Here is a 6,524-nt window from a genome sequence, read left to right on the forward strand (position 1 = left end):
CAGACAGCACAGCTGCCTGGCTTGCTAAAAACTTCTTGTGGGCTTTCTGAAAGCTTCCCTATGAATAAATTCCACCCATTTCTTACCATTGGCTTTGTGTTTTTTAACTCACAGCTTCTTGTTTTCTAATTGCTGGCTTTATTTATTTTAGGCTATCCAGCTTGAGTTCGAACCTCCTGTGAAGAAACACCAGTTCACAGTATCCTTCTGAGTTATCACTTTCTTTAAACATGCCTTTAAATCTTGTTTTTATCTTATCACATTTGCTGTGCATTCAAAGACAAAGGCCAAATGTCAGGCTCTGTCTTCTGACCGAGCTTTGTTTTTGCTTTTCTTTCTCTGACTTCAAAGTGAGAGAATATGTGTGTCAATCTTCAGATTTGGGAAACTACAACTTTTTTTTGTAATTCGGAAGTGTGGTGGGAACAAATATTTGAATACGATCAAAATGCATCAATACACTAGGTGACGACATTGCCACACATGCCTTGTGCGCAGTAATACTGTAAGTCTGTGCAAATGTAATGGTAATTTCAATTAAAAATGTGCTGTCTGTAATGGCAGTGCACTACCACACCATACATATTCCACATTATGCCACTCTACTCTACACCACTCCACTTTATATCACACTACACCACACTGTACCCCGCCACTCCATGCCACGCCACTCCACTGTACAACATTCCACTCCATTCTACGACACAACACATCATTCCTCTCCACAGCACAACATGCCACTCCACTCTGTGACATTCCACTCCAGTCTATGCCCCTCCACTCTAAGACACTCTATTCCACTTCACTCTATGACAAGCCACACTACTCTTGCCCCTCCACTCTACGCTCCTCCACTCCACACCACTTACCCTACTCCAATCTACCTCATTCCACTCCAATCTACCCCACTCCACTCCAGTCTACTCCAATCCATTACACTCCACTCCAATCTACTCCACTCCACTCAGTCAGCCATTATCTACCCCATTTCACTCAATCAACCCTTATCTACTCCACTCCACTCCAGTCTACCCCGCTCCACTTTACCCCATCTCCCCACTCCACTCCACCTCAATCGACCCTGCTCCACTCCAATCCACTGTAATCTACCACAATCTAGCCCACTCCAATCTACCCCATTCACTCCAATCTAACCTACTCCACTCCAATCTACCCCAATTCATCCCACTCCAATCTACCCCATTCCAACCCACCTCACCCCAACCTAACCCACTCCACTTCAATCTACTCTACTCTAATCTACTCCAGTCTACTCTACTCCGCTCTAATATGCCCTATCTTCTGTACTCCAATCTGCCTAACTCCACTCCGATGTACCCCACTCATCTCCACTTCAATCTCCACTAAACTCCAACATAACCCAAAACATTCCACTCCAGTCTACCCCTCTCCATTTCAATCTACCCCACACTACACCACCCCATTCTACCACAATTTACTTCACTCCAATCTACTACAATCTACCCCACTCTACTCTAATCTACCCAACTCCACTTCAGTCTACCACACTGCAATCCACCCAATATACTTCACTCCACTCTACCCACATCTACCCCAATCCACTGCAATATACCACAATCTACCCCACTCCAGTCCAAGCCACCCCACTTCAATCTACCCAACTTCAATCTACCCCTCTACACTCCATTCTACCCCACACCCCTCAAATCTAACTCACTCCATCCCAATCTACCCTAATCTACCCCATTTTCATCTACCCCATCCTGCTCCACCCCACCCATTTCTACCCCACTACACTCTACCCCACCCCACTCCACACTAACCACTACAATCCACCCACTCAAATCCTTCCAACAACTCCAATCCACCCCAATTTACCCCAATCAAATCTACCCCACTGCCATCTATCCCATTCAAATTTACCTCACTCAACCCCAATCTACCTCACTCCACTCCAATCTACCCTACTCCACTCCTGTCTACCCTAATCTACCCCTGTCCACTGCTCCCTAATCTACTTCACTCTACTCTGGCCCAAACTACCCCACTCTAACCCAATCAAATCCACGTCCCTCCAATCTGCCCAATCCACTCCACTCCAATCTACCCCACTCCACTTTACTCCAATCTACCCCACTCCCTCCAATCTACCCTACCCCAGTCTTCCCCAATCTACCCCAAACTACACCACCCCATTCTACCACAATTTACTTCACTCCAATCTACTACAATCTACCCCACTCTACTCTAATCTACCCAACTCCACTTCAGTCTACCACACTGCAATCCACCCAATATACTTCACTCCACTCTACCCACATCTACCCCAATCCACTGCAATATACCACAATCTACCCCACTCCAGTCCAAGCCACCCCACTTCAATCTACCCAACTTCAATCTACCCCTCTACACTCCAATCTACCCCACACCCCTCAAATCTAACTCACTCCATCCCAATCTACCCTAATCTACCCCATTTTCATCTACCCCATCCTGCTCCACCCCACCCATTTCTACCCCACTACACTCTACCCCACCCCACTCCACACTAACCACTACAATCCACCCACTCAAATCCTTCCAACAACTCCAATCCACCCCAATGTACCCCAATAAAATCTACCCCACTGCCATCTATCCCATTCAAATTTACCTCACTCAACCCCAATCTACCTCACTCCACTCCAATCTAACCTACTCCACTCCTGTCTACCCTAATTTACCCCTGTCCACTGCTCCCTAATCTACTTCACTCTACTCTGGCCCAAACTACCCCACTCTAACCCAATCAAAGCCACGTCCCTCCAATCTGCCCAATCCACTCCACTCCAATCTACCCCACTCCACTTTACTTCAATCTACCCCACTCCCTCCAATCTACCCTACCCCAGTCTTCCCCAACCTACCCCACTCCACTCCAACCCAATCTACCCAACTCCTCCCCAGTGTATCTCAATCTCCCCCACTCCACTCTAATTCCCTCCAATTTACTTCACTCCACTCCAACCTACCCCACTACACTCAATTTACCCCACTCCCCTTCAATTTACCCTACTCCACTCTACCTCAATCTGCCCCACTCCACTCCAATCGACACTACTTCACTCTACCCAATCTACCCCATTCGCCTCCAATCTACAATGATCTACCCCACTTCAATCTACCCACTCCAATCCAATCTACTCTAAACCATCGCATCCCAATCTTGCCCAATCCACCCCACTCCAACCCACTCCACTCCAATATATTCCACTCTAATCTACCCCACTCTATCCAACTCCACTCCAAACTACCACACTCCACTTCAATCTACACTACACTCCAATCTATCCCAATCCAAGGCACTCATGTCTTCCTCATTCCGCTCTAATCTAGCACAAATTACACCACTTGAATCTACCACAATCTACCTCACTTCAGTCTACCCATAATCTACCCACTCTGCTCCAGTCTCCCCCACTTCAATCCACCCAATCTACTTCACTCCGCTCTACCAAAATCTTCCCCAAGCCACTCCAATCAACCACAATCTACCCGACTACACTACACTTAACTCTACCCAACTCCAATCTACCCTACCTCACTCCAATCTACCTCACTCCACTCAACTCTACCCCAAACCACTCCACTCCACTCCACCCTACCCCAATCTACTCCACTCGAAACTATCCCACCCACACCATACCACTTCATTCTACCCAACTCCAATCTTCCCAACTCCAATCTACTCCACTCCCATCAATCCCATTCCAATCTACACCATTCCAGTTCAATTTACCCCACTCTACTGCAATCTACTCCACTAAACTCTACTCCAATCTAGTCCAATCTACCTACTCCACTATAATCTAACCCACTCCACCCCAATCTACTCCAATTTAATCTACCTCACTCAAATCTATCTCACTCAAATCTATCCCACTCCAATCTACCACTCTAATCTATCCCACCCCCTCACTCCAATCTAGCCCATTCCAATCTATCCCACTCCAATCTACCCCACTCCAATCTAGCACCCTCCAATTTAGCCCACTCTAACCCACCCCACCCCACCCCACTCTACTCCAATCTACCCCACACAACCCCAATCTACTCCACTGAAATCTACCCCACTCTACTTTACTACAGTTTACCCTAATCTACCCACCTACATTCTACCCCAATCTACTCCACTTCTCTCTACCACAGTCTACTCACTCCACTGTACCCCAAACTATCTCACCTCAATCTACCCAATTTACTCCACTCCATCCCAACCCAATCCACACCACTAAGTTAGAGTCATGCTGGTCAGCAGCCACACTGGTGTACATTATGCCTAAAACACATTGCCAAAGCCAATAACTCTCACAAAGGTGTGCCCATTGGCTTTTCCAATGCTTGTTAAAGCACTGGCATCTGTTAAACAAAAGTAAATAACAAGAGACTGTATGTTCTTGGGAAAGCAAATTAGTGTGCAGTGGCCAAGTTCCTAGGGCAACTTGGACTGAAGCATGCACTGCTATGTGAGACATACATCAATTAAAACGTGTACTCTGATTCTTTTCACTTTTCTCCTCAGAATTATTTTACTTCATATTCAATATAACATGTCAATTAAAATAATTCATTGTACATTATACATCATAAACAAAAAAAATTAAATTTCAGGAATTTATACATTCATTTTGGGCTTCAAAAACTTGAATACAACAGCGCCCAATGCTTTTCAGGACTCAACTGTCCCTTCGTCAGGGGCAAAACTTGTTAACAGAAAAGCGTAGGTCTGTAATAGTGAAAACCAAATTACTACTATGCCGTCATAGAACACAACTTCAACAAAACGAGCTGCCAGAAAAACAAAACCGGAAACCTTAAATGCCCCCAAGTGGCCTCTTGAACTCGCTTGTAAAGTAAGGTCAACAGTTCTTCCCATCGTAACTGCTGAAACAAGGTTACAGTAACTTCTGTTAGTGAGTGTAACCCCGTGGTCGGTGCAAAATATGCGGCACTGACCACATTTTGATGAAGTTGTGTTCTGAGACGGCATAGTAGTAATTTGGTTTTCTCTCTAACAGGCCTACTTTTTTGGCAGGCTACATGAGGACGTTTTGTTTCCTCTAAACACCAAGACGGATGTAATTTATTTTATGTTCTCCGCCACTTAGGGTCATCTTTTGGGTGAACACATGGAATGGATGTTCTTTGGGTTTCGTGGCATTATATGCTTACGTTAACTCACGTGACTGAGCGTATGAATACCACCAAAAACTTTCATGACATGTTTTTGACTGATCCACTTTAGCGCATCATTTTGATATTTGTTTTTCTGTTAACAGGTTTTGCCCTTGACGAAGGGACAGTTAGTCCCGAAATGCATTGGACATTGTTGTATTCAAGTTTTTGAAGCTCAAAATAAAAGTATAAACTCCTGAAATTTGAAATTTTTCGTTTGTGATGTATAATGTACAATTAATTATTTTGATTGACATGTCATATTGAATATGAAGGAAAAAAGATTCTGAGGAGAAAATTTGATCCAGTGGGCTACCAACCTGTGAAAATCTATCACTATACATTCATCTGAGACCATATACACATTCACTCGTATAGGCTGGCTAACACCGCTGGGGGGGAGGGGTAAAGTCAATGCGTATAAATGCTTTAATTTAGATCAGTTACCTATCATTTCTCTAATCTTTCACTGACCATAAAGTCTTTCTTTAACCCCTTCGATGCTGTTGACGGAACGGTTCCGTTATGCACGTCGGGTGAGCTGTGCGGATGACGGAACCGTTCCGTCATGACTCCGCCCGCGCAAGGCGGAGTCAGCATGGGCGGGGAATTCGTGCCGCAGCGATGCGGTTAAGTCAATAGACCTATTTAGTTGAATAGTATTTGATATGACATAAGTTTTTTAACCTTTTACCCTACTAAAATAACCACTGACTCGGAAAAGTTTTAAATGATTATCTAATTATCATATGAGCAAAACAAATTTTATGACAAGACCGGAGGCTCCTATTATGCTTTCTAATCTTGCATTTATTGCAATATCAGCCAAATAAGTGAATAAACTACAGTTCCCAGAGGGCCAGGCGACAACTGGGTAATGGGAACGAGAAAAAACGATAATACAGTAACCAATCAGGATCAAATAAATAGATAAGAGGCCTTCCTACTGCGCAGCTTCCTCTTTTCTTGCTGCTCACAGTCAGTAAGTGCTCTTATCTTTGCTCTCAGTGTTTTATATTGTTAATTCAGTATAATATTGTTGTTGCTTGAATTTACTTTCCTTTGCTATTTTGACATTGCGCCACAGCGCGCTCGCCTTTTGGCGCTTCACTCACTATTGTTGTCCTCGCCGTACAGCCTGTCAGCTGTCCATTCCCCCCCCCCTTTCCGAGTGCCGGTGGTTTCATCCGGCTTTGCCCCTCGCGCTGCTCGCGTTCCTTCTAACCTCGTCGTCGGACTCTTCCCTCAGCGCTTCTCGAAGCCTCAGTATCTCTGCGTCTTCCTTCAGCGCTGACACGGACTGCCTCTCTCTCTTCTCAGTCCCG

The sequence above is a fragment of the Lissotriton vulgaris genome, chromosome 3_1 (genome assembly GCF_964263255.1).
Source record: "Lissotriton vulgaris chromosome 3_1, aLisVul1.2, whole genome shotgun sequence".
Taxonomy (NCBI): Eukaryota; Metazoa; Chordata; class Amphibia; order Caudata; family Salamandridae; genus Lissotriton; species Lissotriton vulgaris.